Here is an 8,780-nt window from a genome sequence, read left to right as displayed (position 1 = left end):
GCAATGCTCACTGTTCATCCCAGAGGCAGGATCGATCGGCTTCAGTTAGCAGCAGTAGCGAAGGAATCGCTCGATCGGGTTCAGTAACGCGTAGCCTGCAGTGCAATCGCTCGGGTTCAGTTAGAGCCAACGCCTCGCACACACGTGCGTACGTGTACAAGAGAAACGTGCATCGCTCGGCCCTCGACCTCCCACCATAACCGGGAACTCGCCGAAATTTTCCTCACCCTCGCTTCTACCACGGTTTTTTCCGTCATGGACGGCCCAAAGAATGTCATGCAGCTGCGTCTCTGGCCCGCCCAGGACGAAAAGCCCATTTTATGTCATGATTTTTTGTCATAGAAGCAGGAGACCACCACATCTATGATGATACCGGGTTTTGTCACAATTATCGTCATAGAAGTGTCATATGTATGACAGAAAAAAATTTCGTTTGGCCCAAAATGTCACGGATGTTTCTTTTTTGTAGTGTTGATCTCTTAGCCGTGTGCGGTGCCCCCTCCACTATAATCCACCTCGGTCATATCGTAGTGGTGCTTAGACAAAGCCCTGTTCCGGTAACATCATCATCACCGTCATCATGTCGTCGTGCTGACGAATCTCTCCCTCAACACTCTGCTGGATCATGAGTTCGTGGGATGTCACCGAGCCGAACGTGTGCAGATCACAGAGGTGCCGTACCTTCGGTGCTAGGATCGGTCGATCGTGAAGACGTATGACTACATCAACCACGTTGTCATAATGCTTCCGCTTATGGTCTATGAGGGTACGTGCACAACACTCTTCCCTCTCGTTGCTATGCATCACCATGATCTTGCGTGTGCGTAGGATTTTTTTTGAAATTACTGCGTTCCCCAACAGTGGCATCCGAGCCAGGTTTATGCGTAGATGTTATATGCACGAGTAGAACACAAAGGAGTTGTGGGCGTGGGTATATACATATTGCTTGCCGTCACTAGTTGATTCTTGATTCAACGACATTGTTGGGTGAAGCGGCCCATACCGACATTACGTGTACACTTACGTGAGACTGGTTCTACCGACGTGCTTCGCACATAGGTGGTCAGTGGGTGTCTGTTTCTCTAACTTTAGCTAAATCGGATTCAATGAACAGGGTTCTTTTTGAAGAAAGCAATCACTATACCACATTGTGATTTGATGCGTAGGTAAGAACGGTTCTTGCTCAGCCCGTAGCAGCTACGTAAAAGTAGCAACAACAAAGTAGACGACATCTAACTTGTTTTTGTAGGGCATGTTGTTATGTGATATGGTCAAGACATGATGCTAAATTTTATTGTATGAGATGATCATGTTTTGTAACACAGTTAGCGGCAACTTGCAGGAGCCATATGGTTGTCGCTTTATTGTATGAAATGCAATCGCCATGTAATTGCTTTACTTTATCTCTAAGAGGTAGCAATAGTCGTAGAAGCAATAGTTGGTGAGACGACGATGATGCTTCGATGAAGATCAAGGTGTCCAGTCGTTGACGATGGTGATCATGACGATGCTTTGGAGATGGAGATCAAAGGCACAAGATGATGATGGACATATCATATCACTTATATTGATTGCATGTGATGTTTATCCTTTATGCATCTTATTTTGGTTAGTTCGTCGGTAGCATTATAAGATGATATCTCACTAAATTTCAAGGTATAAGTGTTCTCCTTGAGTATGCACCGTTGCTACAGCTCATCGTGCCGACACACCACGTGATGATCGGGTGTGATAAGCTCTATGTTTACATACAACGGGTGCAAGCCAGTTTTGCACACGCAGAATACTCGGGTTAAACTTGACGAGCCTAGCATATACAGATATGGCCTCGGAACATTGAGACCGAAAGGTCGAGCATGAATCATATAGTAGATATGATCAACATAGTGATGTCCACCATTGAAAACTACTCCTCCCACGTGATGATCGGACATGGTTTAGTTGAAATGGATCACGTGATCACTTAGATGATTAGAGAGATGTCTATCTAAGTGGGAGTTCTTAAGTAATTTGATTAACTGAACTTTAATTTATCATGAACTTAGTACCTCATAGTATTTTGCATGTCTATAGATGGCCTGTGTTGTTGTTCCGTTGAATTTTAATGCGTTCCTAGAGAAAGCTAAGTTGAAAGATGATGGTAGAAACTACACGGACGGGGTCCGTAAATTGAGGATTATCCTGATTGCTGCACATAAGAATTACGTCCTGGAAGCACGGCTGGGTGACAAACCCGCTGCAGGAGTAACGCCAGATGTTGTGAACACCTGGCAGAGCAAAGCTACTGACTACTCGATAGTTCAGTGTGCCATGCTTTACGGCTTAGAACCGGGACTTCAACGACGTTTTGAACGTCATGGAGCATATGAGATGTTCCAGGAGTTGAAGTCAATATTTCAAGCAAATGCCCGGATTGAGAGATATGAAGTCTCCAATAAGTTCTACAGCTGCAAGATGGAGGAGAATAGTTCTATTAGTGAACATATACTCAGAATGTCTGGGTACCACAACCACTTGACTCAACTGGGAGTTAATCTTCCTGATGATAGTGTCATTGGCAGAATTCTTCAATAACTGCCACCAAGCTACAAGAGCTTAGTGATGAACTATAATATGCAAGGGATGGATAAGACGATTCCTGAGCTCTTTGCAATGCTAAAGGTTGCGGAGGTAGAAATCGGGAAGGAGCATCAAGTGTTGATGGTCAACAAGACCACCAGTTTCAAGAAAAAGGGTAAAGGGAAGAAGGGGAACTTCAAGAATAACAGCAATCCAGTTGCTGCTCAAGTGAACAAACCCAAGTCTGGACCTAAGCCTGAGACTGAGTGCTTCTACTACAAAGGAACTGGTCACTGGAAGCGGAACTGCCCCAAGTATTTGGCGGAGAAGAAGGATGGCAAAGTGAAAGGTATATTTGATATACATGTTATTGATGTGTACCTTACTAATGCTCGTAGTAGTGCCTGTATATTTGAACTGGTTCAGTTGCTAACATCTGCAACTCGAAACAGGGGCTACAGATTGAGCGAAGATTGGCTAAGGACGAGGTGACGATGCGCGTGGGAAATGGTTCCAAAGTCGATGTGATCGCCGTCAACACGCTACCTCTACATCTACCTCCGGGATTAGTTTTGGACCTAAATAATTGTTATTTGGTGCCAGCGTTAAGCATGAACATTATATCTAGATCTTGTTTGATGCGAGATGGTTATTCATTTAAATCAGATAATAATGGTTGTTCTATTTATATGAGTAATATCTTTTATGGTCATGCACCCTTGATGAGTGGTCTATTTTTACTAAATCTTGATAGTAGTGATACACATATTCACAGTATTAAAGCCAAAAGATGCAGAGTTGATAATGATAGTGCAACTTATTTGTGGCACTGCCGTTTAGGTCATATTGGTGTAAAGTGCATGAAGAAACTCCATTCTGATGGACTTCTGGAATCACTTGATTATGAATCACTTGGTACTTCTGAACCATGCCTCATGGGAAAGATGACTAAAACTCCGTTCTCCGGAACAATGGAGCGAGCAACAGAGTTATTGGAAATCATACATACTGATGTATGTGGTCCAATGAACATTGAAGCCCGCGGCGGATATCGTTATTTTCTCACCTTCACAGATGATTTGAGCAGATATGGGTATATCTACTTAATGAAACATAAGGCTGAAACATTTGAAAAGTTCAAAGAATTTCAGAGTCAAGTGGAAAATCATCGTAACTAGAAAACCAAATTTCTACGATCTGATCGTGGAGGTAAATATTTGAGTTATGAGTTTGGACTTCATTTGAAACAATGTAGAATAGTTTCGCAACTCACGCCACCTAGAACACCACAACGTAATGGTCTGTCCGAATGTCATAACCACACTTTATTAGATATGGTGCGATCTATGATGTCTCTCACTGATTTACCGCTATCGTTTTGGGTTTATGCTTTAGAGACGGCTACATTCACATTTAATAGGGCACCATATAAATTTGTTGAGACGACACCTTATGAACTGTGGTTTGGCAAGAAACCCAAGTTGTCGTTTCTTAAAGTTTGGGGCTGCGATGCTTATGTGAAAAAGCTTCAACCTAATAAGCTCGAACCAAAATTGGAGAAATGTGTCTTCATAGGATACCCAAAGGAGACTATTGGGTACACCTTCTATCACATATCTGAAGGCAAGATATTCGTTGCTATGAATGGATCCTTTCTAGAGAAGGAGTTTCTCTTGAAAGAAGTGAGTGGGAGGAAAGTACAACTTGACGAGGTAACTGTACCTTCTCCCTTATTGGAAAGTAGTTCACCATTGAAAACAGTTCCAGTGATTCCTACACCAGTAAGGAAGCTAATGATGATGATCATGAAACTTCTGATCAAGTTACTACCGAACCTCGTAGGTCAACTAGAGTAAGATCCACACCAGAGTGGTACGGTAATCTTGTTCTAGAAGTCATGTTACTTGACCATGACGAACCTACGAACTATGAGGAAGCGATGATGATCCCAGATTCTGCAAAATGGCTTGAGGCCATGAAATCTGAGATGGGATCCATGTATGAGAACAAAGTATGGACTTTGGCTGACTTGCCCGATGATCGGCAGGTCATAGAGAATAAATGGATCTTCAAGAAGAAGACTGATGCGGAAGCTCAACTTGTTGTGAAGGGTTTTCGAAAAGTTCAAGGAGTTGACTACGATGAGACCATCTCAGTCGTAGCGATGCTTAAGTCCGTCCGAATCATGTTAGCAATTGCTGCATTTTATGATTATGAAATTTGGCAAATGGATGTCAAAACTGCATTCCTTAATGGATATCTTAAAGAAGAGTTGTATATGATGCAACCAGAAGGTTTTGTCGATCCAAAAGGTGCTAACAAAGTGTGCAAGCTCCAGCGATCCGTTTATGGACTGGTGCAAGCATCTCGGAGTTGGAATATACACTTTGATAGTGTGATCAATTCATATGGTTTATACAGACTTTTGGAGAAGCCTGTATTTACAAGAAAGTGAGTGGGAGCTCTATAGCATTTCTGATATTATATGTGGATGATATATTGTTGATTGGAAATGATACTGAATTTCTGAATAGCATAAAAGGATACTTGAATAAGAATTTTCCAATGAAGGACCTCGGTGAAGCTGCTTATATATTGGGCATCAAGATCTATAGAGATAGATTAAGACGCTTAATTGGACTTTCACAAAGCACATACCTTGATAAAGTTTTGAAGAAGTTCAAAATGGATCAAGCAAAGAAAGGGTTCTTGCCTGTGTTACAAGGTGTGAAATTGAGTCAGACTCAATGCCCGACCACTTCAGAAGATAGAGAGAAAATGAAAGTCATTCCATATGCTTCAGCCATAGGTTCTATCATGTATGAAATGTTGTGTACCGGACCTGATGTGTGCCTTGCAATTAGTTTAGCAGGGAGGTACCAATGTAATCCAGGAGTGGATCACTAGACAGCGGTCAAGAACATCCTGAAATACCTGAAAAGGACTAAGGATATGTTTCTCGTTTATGGAGGTGACAAAGAGCTTGTCATAAACGGTTACATCGATGCAAGCTTTGACACTATTCCGGATGACTCTAAGTCACAAACCGGATACGTATTTTTATTGAATGGTGGAGCCGTCAGTTGGTGCAGTTCTAAGCAAAGCATCGTGGCGGGATCTACGTGCGAAGCGGAGTACATAGCTGCTTCGAAAGCAGCAAATGAAGGAGTCTGGATGAAGGAGTTCATATCCGGTCTAGGTGTCATACCTAGTGCATCGGGTCCAATGAAAATCTTTTGTGACAATACTGGTGCAATTGCCTTGGCAAAGGAATCCATATTTCACAAGAGAACCAAGCACATCAAGAGACGCTTCAATTTCATCTGCGATCAAGTCAAGGAGGGAGACAGAGATTTGCAAGATACATACAGATCTGAATGTTGCAGACCCGTTGACTAAGCCTCTCTCGCAAGCAAAACATGATCAACACCAAGACCCCATGGGTGTTAGAATCATTACAATGTAATCTAGATTATTGACTCTAGTGCAAGTGGTAGGCTGAAGGAAATATGCCCTAGAGGCAATAATAAAGTTGTTATTTATATTTCCTTATATCATGATAAATATTTATAATTCATACTAGAATTGTATTAGCCGGAAACTTAGTACATGTGTGAAGACATAGATAAACAGAGTGTCACTAGTTTGCCTCTACTTGACTAGCTCGTTGAATCAATGATGGTTATGTTTCCTAACCATAGACATGAGTTGTCATTTCATTAACGGGATCGCATCATTAGGGAATGATGTGATTGACTTGACCCATCCGTTAGCTTAGCACGATGATCGTTTAGTTTGTTGCTATTGCTTTCTCCATAACTTATACATGTTCCTATGACTATGAGATCATGCAACTCCCGAATAACGGAGGAACACTTTGTGTGCTACCAAACGTCACAACGTAAATGGGTGATTATAAAGGTGCTCTACAGGTGTCTCCGATGGTGTTTGTTGAGTTGACATAGATCGAGATTAGGATTTGTCACTCCGATTGTCAGAGAGGTATCTCTGGGCCCTCTCGGTAATGCACATCAATATAAGCCTTGCAAACAATGTGACTAATAAGTTAGTTGCGGGATAATGCATTATGGAATGAGTAAAGAGACTTGCCGGTAACGAGATTGAACTAGGTATTGAGATACCGATGATCGAATCTCGGGCAAGTAACATACCGATGCCAAAGGGAACAACATATATCGTTATGCGGTTTGACCGATAAAGATCTTCGTAGAATATGTGGGAGCCAATATGAACATCCAGGTTCCGCTATTGATTATTGACTGGAGATGTGTCTCAGTCATTTCTACATAGTTCTCGAACCCGTAGGGTCCGCACGCTTAACGTTCGGTGACGATCGGTATTATGAGTTTATGTGTTTTGATGAACCGAAGGTAGTTCAGAGTCCCGAATTTGATCACGGACATGACGAGGAGTCTCGAAATGGTCGAGACGTAAAGATCGATATATTGGAAGCCTATATTTGGACATCAGAATGGTTCCGGATGAGTTCGGGCATTTTCCGGAGTACCAGGAGGTTACCGGAACCCCCCAGGGAGTATATGGGCCTTATTGGGATTTAGGGGAAAGAGAGAGGGGCTGCCTAGAGCAGGCCGTGCGCCCCCAAGGCCTAGTCCGAATTGGACTAGGGGGGAGGGGCGGCGCCCCCTCCTTCCTTCTCTTCTCTCCTTCCCTTCCTTCTCTCCTACTCCTACTTGGAAAAGGGGGAATCCTACTCCCGGTGGGAGTAGGACTCCCTAGGGCGCGCCATAGTAGAGGGCCGGCCCTCCCCCTCCTCCACTCGTTTATATATGGGGGAGGGGGGAACCCCATAGAGACACAAGTTGATCATTGATCTCTCAGCCGTGTGCGGTGCCCCCCTCCACCATAATCCACCTCGGTCATATCGTAGCGGTGCTTAGGCGAAGCCCTGTTCCGGTAGCATCATCATCACCATCATCACGCCGTCATGCTGACGAAGCTCTCCCTCGACACTCTGCTGGATCGTGAGTTCGTGGGACGTCATCGAGCCAAACGTGTGCAGATCACAGAGGTGTCGTACCTTCAGTGCTAGGATCGGTCGATCGTGAAGACGTATGACTACATCAACCGCGTTGTCATAACACTTCCGCTTACGGTCTACGAAGGTACGTGGACAACACTCTTCCCTCTTGTTGCTATGCATCACCATGATCTTGCGTGTACGTAGGACTTTTTTTGAAATTACTGTGTTCCCCAACATGTTGATGATATTATCTTTGGTTCCACTAACCATGTTATTAACGTTGAGTTTGAGAATCTTATGACTAAGGAATTTGCAATGAGCATGATGGGAGATTTGAAGTTCTTCCTCGGTTTTCAAGTGAAGCAATTGGGAGGAGGAACCTTCATCAACCAATCTCTTTACATTCAAGACATGCTCAAGAGGTTCAAAATTCAAGATATCAAGCCCATGAAGACACCCATGCCCACAAATGGCCAACTTCATCTAGATTCCAATGGTAAAGAAGTGGATCAAAAGGTATATCGCTCCATGATCGGTTCCTTGCTTTACCTTTGTGCATCTAGGCCGCATATCATTTTGAGTGTGTGTATGTGCGCAAGATTTCAATCCACTCCTAATGAGAGCCACTATTTAGGCAGTGAAAAGAATCCTTCGATATTTGCTTCATACCCCAAACTTGGGCCTTTGTGTTGGGGAATGTAGTAATTTCAAAAAATTTCCTACGCACACGCAAGATCATGGTGATGCATAGCAACGAGAGGGGAGAGTATGATCTACGTACCCTTGTAGATCGACAACGGAAGCGTTAACTTGGTTGATGTAGTCGTATGTCTTCACAGCCCGACCGATCAAGCACCGAAACTATGGCACCTCCGAGTTCTAGCACACGTTCAGCTCGATGACGATCCCCGAACTCCGATCCAGCAAAGTGTCGGGGAAGATTTCCGTCAGCACGATGGCATGGTGACGATCTTGATGTACTACCGTCGCAGGGCTTCGCCTAAGCACCACTACAATATTATCGAGGACTATGGTGGAAGGGGGCACCGCACACGGCTAAGAATATGATCACGTGGATCAACTTGTGTCTCTAGGGGTGTCCCGTGCCTCCGTATATAAAGGCTCAAAGGCGGGGCTGGCCGGCCAAGAGGTGGCGCGCCAGGAGGAGTCCTACTCCTTTCGGGAGTAGGACTCCCCCCCTTTCCATGTTGGAATAGGA

The sequence above is a fragment of the Triticum dicoccoides genome, chromosome 4A, assembly GCF_002162155.2.
Source record: "Triticum dicoccoides isolate Atlit2015 ecotype Zavitan chromosome 4A, WEW_v2.0, whole genome shotgun sequence".
Taxonomy (NCBI): domain Eukaryota; kingdom Viridiplantae; phylum Streptophyta; class Magnoliopsida; order Poales; family Poaceae; genus Triticum; species Triticum dicoccoides.
Note: the sequence above shows the minus strand (reverse complement) of the source record.